The 17,855-nt window shown below is 41.1% G+C and overlaps 1 protein-coding gene across 1 annotated transcript in view; it reads right to left on the bottom strand.

The window, feature by feature from the left end:
* The window catches only part of scn8ab (sodium channel, voltage gated, type VIII, alpha subunit b), a 43,927-nt gene extending 36,859 nt beyond the window's left edge, over positions 1-7,068 (bottom strand). Inside the window, 1 exon segment of the mRNA XM_048254743.1 lies at positions 6,929-7,068. The gene's annotated coding sequence lies outside the window, so the exon portion shown is untranslated.
* Between the last annotated feature and the right edge of the window lie 10,787 nt (positions 7,069-17,855).

Below are 17,855 nucleotides of genomic sequence, written 5' to 3'. Positions count from 1 at the left end.
TGGCAAAAATGGCAAACAATGGCAAAAATAAACAACAATAATAATGAAAATCTGCCCTGACAAGAACTTTGACTTTTCATTCAGAATTAAATGTTATTAAAAACAATGTAATAAAAATCAAACCATTCAAACACAATGGGTTCTAGAAAAGAAAACAACATTCCTGACTTTGTATATTTACATTTTAACAGGCTTTTCTTTTCAACCCACCCTTGCTTCCTTGTCTCTGTCCAGTAGACAAGTGTACAGGCTCATGTCCTGTCTTATGTCATAAAAGCCCTTGGCCTCATTCAGAATTAAATTAAATCAAACACCAAACAACATTCCTGACTTTGTTTATTTTAAACAGGCTTTTCATTGCAACCTGTTTCCTTGTCTCTGTCCAGTAGACGAGTGTACAGGCTCATGCCCTGTCTTATGTCATAAAAGCCCTTGGCCTCGGTGAGGCTGTACGCTTTAGCTGCAGTGACGCGCTGGCCAGTCGGCTCTGTGCTGGCTGCCAGAGAAACAGGAGCACACACACACACACACACACACACACACACACACACACACACACACACTCAGCACAGATTTTCCCAGTGGCCAGTCAGCAGAAGCTAAATCTAATGTGGGTTTGACCAGATCAATCTGATTATGCCTGTGTCTGCTGCTCACACCGCTGCGCTTTCCCCAGGTATGCTGGGGAAGACTGCTCTGCCCACTGACATGAATATTTATGCCTCTGTTTCCGTGTTTAGGGGAAATTAAACCAGTTACTCCTAGAGGTGCATGTTTTTTCCTTTGTTGTTTTTGTATTGAAAGCAATAAATGATCTACCTGATATTTATACACATAGTTTCAATTCCAATTTGAGCCACTGGACCAATTAATGTGTATTTATATTTATGTACTTCTCAATACCACTGACAAACTATTTAACAGACACATATAATGACTGATAAAAAAAATAGACTGGTAGACTATGTGTATGGTGTGTGGTGCTGGATGAGTTCAACAATTGCACAGTGTGTACGTGTACATCTGTTCCATACCTAAACTAACGCTCCACCCATGTACATACCCATGTATGGCTTCTGCTTAGTGGAATAAAAGGCAAATGTGTGGTTTTGTAGAGAAACCTTTTTTCTTGTGTCACCCTGAGCTCAAGCAGTCTGTCTGTGGACAAGGATTGCGCTTGTGTGATTGACCTATGGTGCTGGCACATCCGCTGACTATATTCTAATTGAGAATGTTAAAATATAAAATTACGTGACCCAAGCATTTGCTGCTATTCCGCTGCAACCCAAAAAGGCAAAAAGCAGCACATTTGTCCTCTCAGTAGAGCGGGAGGAGAGGTGCAGGGTAGGCTAGGTTAGAGGAGACATCATTACCAAACATGGCCCCATCTCGCTGCTGAAACTAACAACACTCCACCTCAGCCCAGCGCTTCTCCTCTCACACTCTCACATGCTCTGATGACACACACACACACACACACACACACACACACACACACACACACACACACACACACTATATCAGTCTACCCCAAAGTAACACACATACACAAACATACCAGTCACCTCTGTCCCACAAGAACGAGAGAGAGAGAGAGAGAGAGAGAGAGAGAGAGAGAGAAGACCCACATCACCCCAGAGCCAGACCTTTTTCCGGTCTACCCTCACTTTTCCCTGCTCTCAGACTCAACCTAAGAGTGATTTAAGTGCTTCATTAACTTAGGCCACAAAACATCATAGATTACATTTCTGGCGTTGATTCACATAGCTACTGCTACACCCTGAGTCACTATGGTTGGAGCTCTACAAAGGGGAGGGGGAAAATGCATGCCAAAGGCTGAATGGACAGCCACCCTTCAGCCGGTAAGCTTGGAACATTCTATTGCATTCATCAAGAAACAGATTTTAAAATTCCATCTGAACCCTCATTCTACAACATTCTAAACATACCAGTGTACCCAGTGTACCGTTCAAACTATTTCCTGTCTGATCTAATGGTCAGAAAGTATGGAGGTCTGCAATAATATTGAATGGTCTTTGCTGACAAACACTGACTGTTTATCTAGAAATGCCAGTCAGAAAATCTGCATGGCCAGAAAAAAGAGAGCCCTACTGTATATGGTGCACTAATAAAAAAACACACTAAAATTATTTAAAAAGGGCGATTCCAAATGAAAGCACAGCTTTCATGAATCTTTAAAAAAAATTGCAATTGCAAAACAGCATCTAGTGTGTCAACATACATTAATTGTAAATTACATTTGTAACGTTATTTCAGGCCTCTTCCTGAAAACTTGCTTTCTGAGATGTGAGGTTTTGCATCGACAGCAACAATACTTTCACTGTTTGTGGTGCCCTGAAAGCAGAAAACCATGGTCAAATTTGTCAGCACTGCAATACTGAAGCTGAAGTCCCCAAACACAGAAACAAATTCCAAGCAGCCGGACCCAGCATCTGAAGGGACTATGAAGCTTTACACACGTCTGCATTTGTGTCAGGTTGTGAAGCAATATGTGTTTAAGAAAACAAAACCTTATTTGCTACAAAATGCATTGTCTTATGAAGCTAGCTGGGTAGCATGCTAATTTCAGTGGATATCTGGGCAACACAGAGCAAAGACACTCTGAAAGAAAAAAGACAAAATGGTTGTTTCTTCATATTCTTTTGCTATTTCTAGGTCATTTTTTTTAGAAAATGTTTAACTACAAATCCTAAATATACAATCTTTAAAAGAAAATAAAAATGTGCACTGACTGACAGAAAACAGACCCACACAGCCACACACACCATGGGCATTGCCACTGTAGCACACATCACACCAAATCATCCTGTCATTTCAGCTACAAATGAAAAAAGCAGGAATAGTTTTTAAGATAATTTTATGCCATCTTTCACAATTTAACTTTTCAAAGCAGCTTCACAAAGGAGGACAAACTGAAATGTGAAAATGAATAAAGAACAAAGAGCAACAAAGCATGAAATGAAAATAACAAAAGTAGCAAATCTGATGGCTAGTTAAAAGAGTTATGATATAGAGTAAAATAAAAACATGAAACACACAGCAGACTTTCAAAATTGATATTGACAATGTATTATTCATAAGTATTCCTTTTAGCCAAGGACTGAACTTGTGCTTAGGTAAAACACTATAAATCTGAACTTAAATTTGAAATGTGCTTATTACTTAATAGTTGGTAGTTAATCCTTTCCATAGCCAATGGAGGATAATTATGTCTGGTTACTGTTGTGATAAGCAGATGAGAGTTGTTGACTCCCCCTACTTATAATGGTCAGCACTAATTCAAAACAAAACATATTTAACAGGCTAGAGCATTTTGGAATTCAAAGTTAAAAGACATCAAACCTATCTACTAGTTGCAAATTATGCCTAGTCCAACAGAATCATTGAGGGGATGGTTTAAACTGTTCTAAACTCTAAAGTTTGAAATATTGCTTTGTCAAATCCAACCTAATAATGTGGCATAGGCATCTGCTAGTATGCCCTGCATCCTTTAAACAATCACTGCAGCACCTCACTATTGGTTTTACATTTCATAGTGAATGTTCTTTAAAAAGCAAAATTTGAAAAAAAAAAAAAAAAAAAAAAAAAAAAAAAAAAAATGTTTTCCTTTTAGTGCAGTCTCATGAAATGCTAAATTTGAAAGGTTTAAGTGATTTATTATTAAAGACAATTCTTGAGTTATTCTTACCATCCTTTTTGTATGGCCATAACAAATAACAACTACAGTTCAAACCTTACATACTGTACATATAATATTTAAGCTGTCAAGCAGCTCGTCATATATTTTTCTAGAAGGAGCTGATTCCTGACACTTTCCCTCTCTCAGAGAGAGAAGCATGCTATTATTGTGAGACTGAGGTATTTCTAGCTGTGTCAAAAATAAAAACAAATGTAACATAAAGTAGGCCTATGATGTTATACAAATTTGAGTTTTAGGAACAGGTTGCTAGTTTGAATTTGATACTATAGAAAAAAACAACTCTATGTATGAACTTTAATAGCTAATTAGCCATTCAATCGAGTGTGTGAACAGACAAGTGCATGGAGGTCAGACAGATAATTACGGTAGTGGTCCATCCATCTGCCTGCCATGCAGACGCATGTTGTCACATGACTAAAGCTGAATCATCAGTTGCACTCAAATCACCGTGTACAATTTGCTGCACAGCCACCCTGAATCACGGGAGGAGTCGTTCCTAGGTCACAGGAGTCATTCACAGTCATTCATAATGCTCAGAGGGGTGGTCATTTCCAGTAAGGGCCAGGGAATGCGGGCCAGTGCTGTATAATCCCACTAATGGTTCTCGATTACAGATTGGCCAACCATCTTGAGTGTGAAGCTCGAGTGGTGCATCCCGAGAGAGAAAATATACCGATCCCTCCTGTAAATCATCCTACGATAGCAATGCCTGTCTCTCCACACAGCATGCCCTGTCAAAGCCCACCGCTCCCACACACACACACACACACACACACACACATAACATCTAAAGCTAATCAAATAAGAGAAGCCTAAGAGTGCATCCACAACCACGGCTCTGTTTGATTGAGCTGCATTGAATCCTATTTTAAAGATAAATACAGGAACGAGAGTGTGTGACAAGGCATTCCTTTGGTGCGCGGCTCACGCCTGCAGCTGCACTGACAGAGAGAGGAGAAACAACATGACTACCAGAGCCTGACCTCCAAGTCTCCTTCCCGTGCGAGCCACAGCGGCGAATGCTGCCTCAAGGTGAGCCGGCGTGGAGGAGAACGAGATGGGCCGTCCCGTCCCGTCCAACGGGCCAATCCGCAGAAGCGCAGCCGCCGGCCAGCTCGCAGACCGGAGGAAAAGCGCCGGGCCTGGGCAATAACACGGGGACCAAGCCCTCTCTACTCTGCTCAGCACCACAGCTCCGAACAGCAGAACAGAGCAGAGCACCACAGCTAAGCCGTTTCCACAGGGCATAGTTAGGCTATATTGTAACCGATGTGGAGGAGAAACAGGCCATCTTACTCTAATATGTAAACGGCTGTCATGCTCCTCTCTCAATTCGATTCATTTGAACTCACACGAATTCTATATAATTCCATTGTTATCTGTCCTGTTCTATTTTGTTCTATTAATTGAAATTAAATTGATTGATATCTATAGCACCACTTACTTCTAGCATGTTTTACAGAAGACATGATAATCTTAGTTTCTTTCAGTAGGTATTAGCATTGAAATAAATGTGCAGATGTGTTGTGAAATATGCGTGATGATGGTTCAAAGCCATCAAAATGCATAATACACATAACATCACACACACACCTCTCACACTTGAGTAATGCATCAGAGCTTTCCCTATGTATACTATATAAAAAGACACATCCACTTTCACTTCAGCAAAATGTGTGTTGTGTATGAGACTGACAGTGTCTCAGTGGTGCCTCTAATAGATTGATTTGACTTATGACTAAATTCCGTTCATTCATGTATTCAAAGAGGGCCAAAAAAAAACGTAATTTTCACCGACTTTGAGTGGCAAAATGGACCATTGATCACTCAAACACACACCCACCCACCCACACACAGGATGCATGTACACCTTGTCCTGGCCTACAGTCCCATGAAGTGAGGAGAGAGGGTGGAAGCGATGTCAGAGTGGGAACACGTAATGAACTTCTTTATCGCCTTTCAACAATTACTCCCGGTCCCCGAGTTATTCTCCTACTGCCCTCTCGCTGTCCTCGTTGGACCACGGAACCCGTGTCTACTCGGTTTTGCGCACTCCGGTGTCAGGGGACCACTCTGTTCGCCTGTGTGTGTGTGCGTGAATGTGTGTGAGAGACCGAGAGAGAAAGATAAAATAAGAAGGGAGAGAAAATAAGAGGGAGAGGAAAAATCAAGCGAGACAGAGCAGGTTATAGCGAGGCGCCCGCCCTGGACAGGGCCCTCACCTCCATACTAAAATACTGCAGTGGAGCTTCCGCGGGAGGTACGGTAATGTCAGTCAGTCAATCCCAAACGTCCGCTCCATTAACGGTAAACGCGCCAGTGTGTTTGCAGTGCAGACAGGCGAGGCTATCGATATTTCCGCTTTGCGCGTGTGTGTATGTGTGTTTCTTTCATAAGACAGTTAAAACGGCAATGAAATGGGTAAGCCACACCCGCTCACGGTACCTGAGTGTGCTGCTACAGCACTCCGCAACGGGACTGCCAAACCCAGCCAGACCCTGTCCCAACAACACTGGACGTCTGGCATCTTAAATGGCGCCTTTCATATTCCGGCTGGCAGCAGTCATTTTAATAAGTGACACAACAAAAAAGCAGACCAATTACTCGGAAAGAAAAATAACTCATACAAAAGAAGCCGCGAGCCCGTGCAGATCTAGAGGCAGCAGTGGGGAACGGCGGGGTGGGGTGGGGGAACATAGTTACAGCCTAAGTCTTATAGCACAATTTTGGATGGGGGTGGAGGAAAACTGCAGACAATGAATGGTGGGTAGAAATAATGGCTCTCTTGGATGACTCCGTCCCTCTGTGTCTGAACAATATTCAGGCGCATTAAAGTTTGACGCTCGGACTTCCCTGCCCCGCGATCTGCGTACATTCTACATTTCGACACAGATATGCCAGCCAACAGAACGCAAGGCCAACACCCCAATTTACCTTTTTTTTCTCATGTTCCCACGCAGCCTTACGAGTACATAGCTAACAAGCACAAATAAAACACCAGCATTTGGACGTTATTACCTGCGTATTCTCTCCCAATGGCCGGCGCGCGCATTACATTCGACCGCAAGCAGAAAAGATGCTGAGCGCGTGAGACCGCTCTGCGCTCTGCGGCAATAGAGTCCAGGTACCGGAGCCAGTCCTCCGCGGCAAGCCAACACACAGAAAGCTGTTCGAGCCCACAACAGCAAAACGTCGCAGCCTACTTACTTTTTCCAGGTGTAGAAAGATCCAGTACAGATGTCACGCAGTTAACTATGCCGGAAAGACGCGTCAGAAACTGCGGTTGTCGCCATATTGTTGCCGCTATCCGCTACCTTTCTTCCTGGTCCGTGCATCGAGCCTGCATAATTGATGACTCTCAGCAAATTGTTAGGGAGTGTCAGCAAGTGCTTCTATTTGCTAGGGAGTGTCTGGAAATGCCCACAACAAAGAAACGAAAAAAAGAAGAGATGCTGCAGAGCATCAGGATGCTAGGAGAGGGGGGCAGTCCTTAAGTGTCCCTGCAAGAAGGAAAGCATCACTTCTCCCAGGTGTTAGACTGTGTTAACTAGGATTTTTGATTGGTTGGTCTCAGTCATGCTAAACACAGTTAAGTTTCTTCACAGAATTTCTGTAGCATGTCTGAGAACATTATTCCTACTAAATGCGATAGTAGCGAACGTTTGATCCCTATTTTCCTTATCTATGGGATTATTATTATTATTATTATTTTTACCACAACAAAGGATTATTTCTTTTTCAACAGCCACTCTGATATTAGATGGCAGTATCATGTAATTGGTTAGAAATTATTCAAACCATTGAACCCCTTGAAACCATTTGACTATGATGTGGTAGCATTAATAGTAGGCCACTGGGCTGTAGGCCTACCAATATAGGGTTACAGTCATTGGGCTGTATCCCACCCAAACTCTCTTCAGCACCATGGACAGCTCCACTATTCTAGAACACAACTCTTCTGGCATAGCCAGTGGCGCAAAAAGTGGGTATGCGCTATATGCGGCGCATAGGGGCACCACGGGGGCGCCAAAGCGATGGTAAAAAAAAAAAAAATAATATATTTGGTATTTTCTATGTGTAGCTACTGTTGTACATTTCTAAATCATTTCTGCATTTCCTCAATGTTAAATAACATTTTAGAGGACTAACAGGCTAGAGTAGGCGCCCTATCTCATAAGATTCCATCATAGAAGTTTGACATAGAAGAGGGAGTGGGGGCGCCGTAAGCGCTGAGTGAGCAGGTAGGCCTATGAGTAGTGAGTTTTCGTCTATGGAAAAAGATGGATACAGCGAAAAAGCTGTCGGGGGCTAAAAATAGAAAAAGAAAGGGAAAATGAGATGGCATGTCAAGGTGACAGTAGTTAAATAAGTGGATGGTGAAAAACAACAGGTAGGATTTAAAGTGTGACGTCTGTGCTTGGAGGCTTGCAAATATTAATGTTAACAGACTAACTAGCGTTTGCTAAGCATATGCCGATTGAAACATAGCCTATTCCATTCAGATAGCTAGGTGGCTACCATGCTCATACTGCACTTTTAATGGCAAACTGCAAACAGAAATGTCACACGAGCAACAACTCATTACATGTCTCCATTTCCTAACAATGAAGACTCCTTGTAATAACTTAATATTGTGCTGTCAATGTGGCGCAAACAAAGGCTAGAGTTGGATCAGCCTTATCCTTTGTGAGCAACAGCTGGCAAAAGGACGTTATGAGAACCGTTTAGACTCTCTTAAAGTGACAATGCGACATTTAACAATACTTCAAGTTCAAATCGGCAGAATTTCTGAAAAAATAATAATGTGTAATACATTATTGGCCTTTTGTTTTACTTTAGTTGTTGTTGTTTTTTTTTTTTTTGGGGGGGCGCCAATTTGTTGTTGCATACCCCTCAAAAAATGGGTAGCTGCGCCCCTGGGCATAGCGGGGATGTTTGCCATCTTGTGAGTATGTAAAGTAGGAGAGAGGCCGCACTATGCATATGTGTATGCGTATATATGCGCTAACTATCCAGGCCAGTTTAAAGTATACACATTGAGTGAAGCCTGCTCCTATCCTCACTGCCATCTTGTGAGGAATCTGTTGGTCTCTCTTCAAACTGTAGGCTTTTTCCATAATTTCCACCATATTGCCTCGCTATAAAAGATGGGAGTGTCTCAATGAAAACAGAGAGTACAATAAAAGCAGCCTCAGAGGCACCAAGCCCAGAGGCCCTTGAATACTCCGCTCCAACCCTCTCTGCCAAGGATGCTGCTAATTCCACTGAAACAGGTCTTAGGGTGGGGCTCTGGGACTCCCCTGCTCAACTCCATCACCATACCCTGGACATCTAAATATTTAAATATCAATATTTTGTAAATCACTTTGAAAAAACACATATGCCAAATAATTTAACCTTTAACTGAACATGTGTAGAAACATGTAGCATGTACAGTATAGGTCCTCATATCTGAAGTTTAGAGCTAAGCGCCATGAAACATTTGCACCTGCACACATATCGTACATGGTGTATCATGAGCTGAATTGCCTAGTTTAGAAATGGCCATTGAAATGAATGGAAATGGAGATGGTAATTCATTACTCTCTCACAATCTGTATAATGCCTATTGGAAGGACAGCACTGGCTGAGAATCAGCGACCAGTTCTACCACCCGCCCAAGGACAAGGGCTACATAAAAAAGGTAAAAATTATAAATACAAACTTCTGCATTAATACTTTGTGCTGTACAAAAAAAGTGAATTCTCTGGCAAAAAACAATAAATCCCCTGGTTTTGTTTGTTAAGCTGTGTGCCCCCAGAGGTGAAAAGTGCAAGCTGAATCTAGTAGGCCTTATCCTTTGATGGCCAAATTAAGAGTATTTTCCCATATTATGGAGGAGATAGCACACTGTACACATAATGTACCCACAGAACCTGAGCTGTAGAAAGGATGAAGGAGTTAGTCAAGCAGGGTCGGGTAGTCCTTAACATTCAGTCCATGAGGAGAGTACAATGTTGGGTAGAATTCATAAGCTGTGTAGTGTAACTTTAGCGATCTACCTTGTTGTTATCTTTTTATATATAAAATTGAGCCTTACCTGTACAAATATATCCTACGAAATGTTACCCAGAACCAACTATTTCTAATTATTAGAGTTTATCACTTGATAGACAAATGACGCTATCAGAAATAACTTGTGCTAAGTAAAAGTAGTAAACTAGAATACGCTTCCATGTTATAATATATAGTAGAATGGCTTAAATTCATGGGTAAGATACTTTGCTCCTTCCCCAATATTTGTCACTGCCCTTCAAGAAAATAGAACCCACTGACATCAGTCAGATAGACATGGAGCTAGGACGGATATGAGGGGACAAATAGGATGGTTTTACAGACTCAGATGTCTCAGGTGAGTTGAGTCAAAAAGCTGTAATGTTGCAACACTTGGGTGGTGGGGTGCTCATTCATGACGGTCCCACGACCACTCTTACAAGCTGGCCCAAGTAGCCCTGGTCTTCTGCCGCTAAGACAGAAACAGAAAAGAAACACCAGGAAGTCAGTAAGGGTAGACAAAACAGACCCAGTTACCAACAGACCACTGGATGTTACATGGCTAGAATATACTCTGTATTACATCTAGTCATTTCATATTGACCTGGTCAGAGAGCGTACTGTATTTCAATTGGTATTGGACACCTAGGGCTCTGCATGTTAATCCCTGGTTCTTTAGGTTTGACACCGCTGGCAAAGCATCACAGAGAGGGCTGGATCAGGAGGACAGAGAGCTGCCTGGCTGGGTACCTCCACATGTTGTGAGATGCAGAGGATGTGCACAATAAGTCACACTGACAAAGAAAGAGGAGAAGAAAGTCTTGTGATGTTAGGTTGTTCTGTTGTTACGGGGGGAAGCACAATGGCAATACTCTTTCGACAAAAGTTCGATTTTTCCTAAGACAAAAACTACAGGCTAAAAATGTTGATCTTGTAACTGTGTTTTAGCTAAATCTTCATATTATCACAAGGTAAGCTAATCATGGATTTGTGGTGGTTCTAGTCTTTTGAGATCTGGCCTATCAAGTGAAACACCAGAAGGTTTAGAGTTCAGTCTCAGGAGCTAGCACCATTGTACCTCTGAGCAAGGCACTTTACTGTACCTAGAATTGCTCCAAGGGCCCTTATGTAGCATATGTACAGTACCACTACTTTACCTCTTCTTATATCTTTCCTCTTTGCACTTCAAACTTGTTTAATTGTTATTTACTTCTATTTATTATTATTATATTATATTATTTAACTTAATCTGTAAAGTGTCTGGCATTACAAATGATGCGGCACCTTTATAGAGTACATAATATATATAGTTAAAACTTGTAACAAACACAGGTGATAAGTGCCACTTGTGAATGCAGGCAGGTGGGGAGAGCAGGGTAAGATAGAGACAAGACAGAGCCATGAGCGCCTCAGAGCATTGGAATGTGGGCACTCTCCCAGAGACCAAGAGGAAGAGGAGCTTTACGGAGCAACTGCACCCAAAATAAAATCAATTCTCCTCGGCCAGGGAGAGTGGCTTGTGCAGCAGCGTTGCCATCACAGGGGAGGAATCCTGAGTGAAGCGGATGACTTAAGGCTTGAGGTTTCGATCTTGGAGAGAAGCCTATGCATCCCAGAAGTGTCCAGAACTCAGCAGGCACGTCCCGCTTGGCCATCATATATTGGAAGCATATTTTTTATGAACATTTTTAATAACACGTGAAGAAGAAGAATAGAGACCTTCAAGTCTTGTCTTGCTGTGCATGTCTTGCTGTGCATACTTTAACCCTATCTGATTGATTTCTTTAGCCCCTGGGTTGTTTTTGCTAGTATATAATTGTAAGACACAAAATAAAACATCACATCTGTACCCCACTCCTTCTTATACTTTATAGGGAATCAAGTAAAATATTTTGGTTATCTAGTATATGTAACTAGAAAAATATGGGCATCTGTACGTGTAATAACTATACCAATACAACTGGACCTAATTAGGTAAATCAGCTTAGCATCAGTTTACAGTAGCTATACAATTTTCATGACATGTGACATGACACAAGACTGACCTCTTCCGTTACACCTGCCAGAACTAGCTATAACAGTACGGACAAATTAGCTAACTGAAGTATTTTGATCAGTGGCGGACTTATACTTTTTGAAGGACAGGGGCGAAAAAACAAAAGGGCACATATCTCACGACATGGGGCCCCAACCCCACACAAAAGGCTATATTAAGCATGGATGGAGTATGAGCCACTGGGCCAGTCAAGCTCAGAAAGTTTGTAACTCAGTAAGCAATGGGGGTCCGGGGGCATGTCCTCCCGGTAGAAACATTTGAAAAATAAAAAAGTTTTGTGGAAAGAAATGGACAGATTGGGATTTACAAATATGCCATTACCATCAACAGATTTAAGCCAACTTGCTGTGAAAAAGATGCCAATTACAAAGCATGAATATCACACATAGCATGACCTGTGTTATTTGACTAAGGGGCCCCATTCAAGTATCCGGAGTGAAAAACATAACCCATGATACAGTACCTGCCAGAATTATTGGCAACTCTGCTAAAGTTGACTAAAAACAGGTAGCCTATAAAAAAATAATCTTTTGGTGATTTCTTGTAATGGGCAATTCCATGCAAAGGTCATCCTTACCATGGAAAAAAAAAGTTGTGCATACGCAAATAGAACTGTTGTTAAAATCTTCATTTAGGTCTATATTTTATTGTTTGTAACTGATCTGATTGAATTTGATGGAGAATGACACTCTTTTTACATCATAAATATGGTGTGCAACCATACAGAAACAACTTTTTTACATGGTAATATTATACATATTTCAAATGTGGATAAATGGACCCAATGTTCAAACAAATTGTGTCATTTGACAAATTCCAGATTGACAAGGGAATGGTAGAGCAATGTCTATGCTCAGCTTGCCTTTAAGAGCACAACTCCTTACATTTGTAAGGATTTTGTTTTTAAGTCAGCAAGTTCCATGGCCATGTCACATCCATAACGTTTTATAGGAAAAGTTTATGCTACATATACAGTGTTGATGCGACAATGTCCATAGTGTCTGTGCAAAGCTGATTTATATCAATGTAAAGTGTGATGACCAAATTGTGCCCCTTTCTTACTTTTAAAACCTTTTGGTAGTGCGTTATGGATGTGACGTTATGGATGTTACATAATGTGAATTTACAAGACTGGGGACTTTATTATACCTCAAAGCCGATAAAACGTCTGTTCTGGTGGCATGTCAGTTTCAACGCATTTCAACTTAGTGTTTACAACTGACATTTCAAAGATTATTAGGTTGATCAAAACCACAGGGAGGCCTGCCTAACCATTAGCAAAACAAACATAATATTAAAATACCTCCAGTGATTAGCCTAGCCATAGCCTATTTTCAAGTGGCCTAATAACGAAAATCTGAGCGATTATCATCCTGTAACTGTCATACTAATGTTGTACAGTAACTGGATTATCGTGTTAGCTGGTGAAGATGGCTGACTTTGCAGCTGGAGTTAACATAGCAACCTCCTTGTGTTGCAGATCTGTTCAGCCTGCCGTTCACGTCTGCTTAACACAGTTTAATTTTAAATGTGACGCGATATGACAGCATTTGAAGTGTCAGGTCCTCTGTAGCTAATACCCACAGAGTAACATGAGTAAGGGCAGCAATAAACTAGATGTACCGCATAGCGGTACAAAATATGACCGCCTCTTAGTCCTGCATATTCTCTTCGCAAAAAATAAATCACGCTTGTCAATTTGTCTCCATCTCCTACTCCTGCAACTCATGTGCATGTAAATGAGTGTGTGCATATGTGAGTTTGCTTTTGTTTATAAGAGGATGTGTGTGTGTGTGTGTCTGTGTGTGTGCATGTGCGTATGCGTGCCTGTGTTTGTGTGTTTATGTGTGTGTGTGTGTTTATGTGTCTGCATTCATGTGGGTGGGGGTTTGTGCATGTGTGTGTGTGTGTGTGCTTGCTTGCCTGTCTGTATGTGTTTATGTGTGCTTGGCTGTCTGTATGTGTGCGACTGTGCGTGCGTGCGTGTGTGTGTGTGTGTGTGTGCGTGTGTGTGCATGTGCGTGTGTGCACGTGCGCGTGCATGTACTTTATGTGTGCAAATCACAAATGAGTGGGTATGGGTTAGGTCCATGCGGGCTCTTGAGACTAACATACCATAAATATTTTGTCATCTTGGGTGCAACGGTTCAGGTAGGGGCTAGTTATTTAGGGGAGTGGCCACCAAGTTTCATGTTCCCTGGTGTTTCAGTAACCAGGGAATCACTGACCAAAATTGATGACGGTAAAAGAAAAAAATACATTTCTTTTTTATATTTTAAATGACTTGTTTTCCTGATTCTTCCTGTGGATCTTAGTGGGCACTGAGGAAGCAATAATTTCATCGCTAGTTTTTCATGACAATTGAAAATCTCATGACAATTACCATTTCAATTGTTTCATATCAAAATTCACTACTTATTTATGTGTTTTAGTTTGTCGAGGACTGGTTCAGACACATCACATCCATAACGTGAAACCGTCACATCCATAACGCCAGTTTTTCCTACATAATGCATTACTTAAAATGACGATAGTTTCAAAAAACACACTTTTTTGTGTTCATTCAAGTCTCCTTCATGGTACATATATCATAGTTTCGGTAGTTTCCTTTAAAATTCACAGAGTTTGTAGAAAACCTGTAATCTCTCACAAAAGTGTGTCCATTTCATGTCACATCCATAATGCTGATAAAATGCCTTGTATTCTTAGAATAAATTTGAGGATTTCTCAGTATTCAGAGGTTACATTAAAAGTTATGCAAATTAATTCACTGATACTAATTTTGCCCCCACTCCAAGGCATTTTGTTTACCAATATGAGTCCAATTGTCACATCCATAACGCTGGAACTGCCCTAATGTCACAATGGAAACAATGAGGAAAATCCAAACGTAAAAAAAGGAAATTTATTCTGAGAAAAAGGAAAATCTCATAAAAAAATATATGTTTTTAACAAAAACACGTCACCCACAATTATTGTAACCCATAGAAAATCTTATATACAAAATGTAACAGAAGCATTTTCCTATTTGTATTCAACTTTCAGAAGTAGTTCATGATTTTCTTTTTCACTAAGGTCTGAAAATAAAATGACACAGATGCTAAATCCCCTAGTAATCGACATGGGAAAGACAAGAGAATACACTAAATGTAAATAGAAGGAATGTGTGTTGACATTTGTAAGTCAGGGAATGGCTATAAAAACTAGGTGCTTGGTTGAAGTTGCAGTTAAAACAATAAAAAAAAGTAGGGAGGATGGGAAGAGAGGGAAAACATTCCATAAGAACCACTGTTGGAGAGTTACAGAAAAAGGTATCATCTTGGGGTCACCAAGTTTCCCAACAAATCTCCAAAAGTGACCTCACTGCTAATACATTATTTAGAGGGCATGCCAGGTAAAAGTCGTTCCTGTCATTTACAAATGTAAGCGGCAGGAGTTGAATGCTACTGAATGTGACTTTGTCTGAAATTGTGGTCTATTGTCAGATTAAATGAAAATTGTGATGACAGTTGCATAATGCATAATGACAATTATGGTGGAGGGGCAGTGATATTGTGGGGCTGTTTTTATTCCCAAAGGCCTTGGGGGTGCATGGTATTAAGAACCCCAGGAACATTTTGAAAATGTTAATAGAAATCTTTCAATTTCTGCCAAGACATTAAGTGGGTCATGATTGGATCCTTCATCATCAGGTCAATGAACCAAAACAAACATCCAGATCAAAACAAAAATGGTTTACTGAGTCAAGCTTCTGCCATTGCCATTGGTCAAATATATTACAAGCAGGGGTGCCAATAATTGTGTGTGATGTGTTTTTGTTACCTAAATATTTCTTTCTTTATGAGATTCTCTTTTTTCTCAGAATATATTTGCTTCCCTTCAACTTTTCCCTTATTGTTTTCATTGTGAGATTACAATAAATTACCAAAAGATAATTGTTATACCTGTTTTTAGTCAATTTTACCAAAGGTGACAAAAATTCTGGAGGGTACTGTACATTTTTGAATTCGAAAAAAATCACAATATCAAAAATATCAGAATACCTTTGGTTTGAGGTGTGAACAGCTTTCCATTCCCATCACAGGCTTTCTTTTGATTGTGGAGTAAATTTAAACATGTGAAAAGAATCACTGTTTTTATGGTATTTAAAAGTCCATCAGTAGATGGTGCTACAGTTGTCATGTATATTATGCATGTAAAGGTAGTCTCAATGGGAAGACTGAAAACAACACGGCAACCTTTTGAAAATTAATCTTATTTACCATAGGCCTACCCTGGAGTTAGATAAAAGCGATACATACCCTGCTCTTCACTGTGCTTGCAATAACCCAGTCTGACATTGTTAGCCTAGTTCAGTCTCATTCATTGGAAGCACACTGGAAAATCTCCCTTTTAACTATAGGCTCTTGGCTTAATAAGATGTCGCGGGCGTTCGGGAACGCGATGACCAGAGGGCGGCGTCGCTTAAAACAACGTGAGACCGCGGAAACGGCCTTAGCGGCGGACGGTGCATCAGGCCGGATTCGAACCGGCGATGCAATTCTTAAAGTGCTATATAGCACAGCGCTGCCTTTTCTATGTGTGCCACGGAGACGCTGATTAATGCAGTGCTCATTATATACATGATTAGAGTCTCGTGACGCCGGCTACTGCGTGTGTAGGTCAAAGTCCGCCGATCGCGGCATTCCCCTATTTTGTAAAATTGATTTTTATTCCTCTGGGTGTTGCAATTGATATCATTGATCAATATGATTGCCCTCAGTAAAAAAGCACAAGAAACAGGACGCAAACAGTTACAAACAGTCAGGCTCTTGGCTTAATAAGATGTCGCGGGCGATCGGGAACGCGATGACCAGAGGGCGGCGTCGCGTAAAATAACGTGAGACCGCGGAAACGGCCGCAACGGCGGACGGTGCATCAGGCCAGTTTCGAACCGGCGATGCAATTCTTAAAGTGCTATATAGCACAGCGCTGCCTTTTCTATGTGTGCCACGGAGACGCTGATTAATGCAGTGCTCATTATATACATGATTAGAGTCTCATGACGCCGGCTACTGCGTGTGTAGGTCAAAGTCCACCGATCGCGGCATTCCCTATTTTGTAAAATTGATTTTTATTCCTCTGGGTGTTGCAATTGATATCATTGATCAATATGATTGCCCTCAGTAAAAAAGCACAAGAAACAGGACGCAAACAGTTACAAACAGTCAGGCTCTTGGCTTAATAAGATGTCGCTGGGCGATCGGGAACGCGATGCCGCTGCAAAAATAACGCGGAGACCGCTGAAATAACGGGCGGACGGTGCATCAGGCCAGTTTCGAACCGGCGATGCAATTCTTAAAGTGCTATATAGCACAGCGCTGCCTTTTCTATGTGTGCCACGGAGACGCTGATTAATGCAGTGCTCATTATATACATGATTAGAGTCTCATGACGCCGGCTACTGCGTGTGTAGGTCAAAGTCCACCGATCGCGGCATTCCCCTATTTTGTAAAATTGATTTTTATTCCTCTGGGTGTTGCAATTGATATCAATGATCAATATGATTGCCCTCAGTAAAAAAGCACAAGAAACAGGACGCAAACAGTTACAGGCTAGCTATAGGCTAACTGGTCTAATCCACTTTCTTTTAACACACACACACACACACACACACACAGCAAGACATGATCTTTTGGAGAAACTATGTGTAACATAGCATAACGTGTGTATGTGTGTTAGAATATTATTTTCTTTCATTCATAAATGTGTGTGTGTGTTTGTGTGAATAACACAATAACACTCATTGTGCTATTGTTGTCTTATTCACACAAATTGTTATTCAAGTTACGATTAAAATGTAAAGCGGACGCACCAGAGTGGGTTTGGCCCAATTATCCTCACCTGCAGACTATTACAAAGCTAACAGCCTGACAGGTACATGTGCAAAAGAGCATTAAATTAAAACAATGTCCTAAAACAGGGAAGATTGCATTCAGCGTCTTCACACTCGGGATACACACTTAATCTGATCCTGGTTTCTTCATTGGAGTCTTAGATTTGCTT

The sequence above is a fragment of the Alosa alosa genome, chromosome 10 (genome assembly GCF_017589495.1).
Source record: "Alosa alosa isolate M-15738 ecotype Scorff River chromosome 10, AALO_Geno_1.1, whole genome shotgun sequence".
Taxonomy (NCBI): Eukaryota; Metazoa; Chordata; class Actinopteri; order Clupeiformes; family Clupeidae; genus Alosa; species Alosa alosa.
The sequence above is the reverse complement of the archived record's forward strand: the minus strand, read 5'-3'. Positions and strand labels throughout refer to the sequence as shown.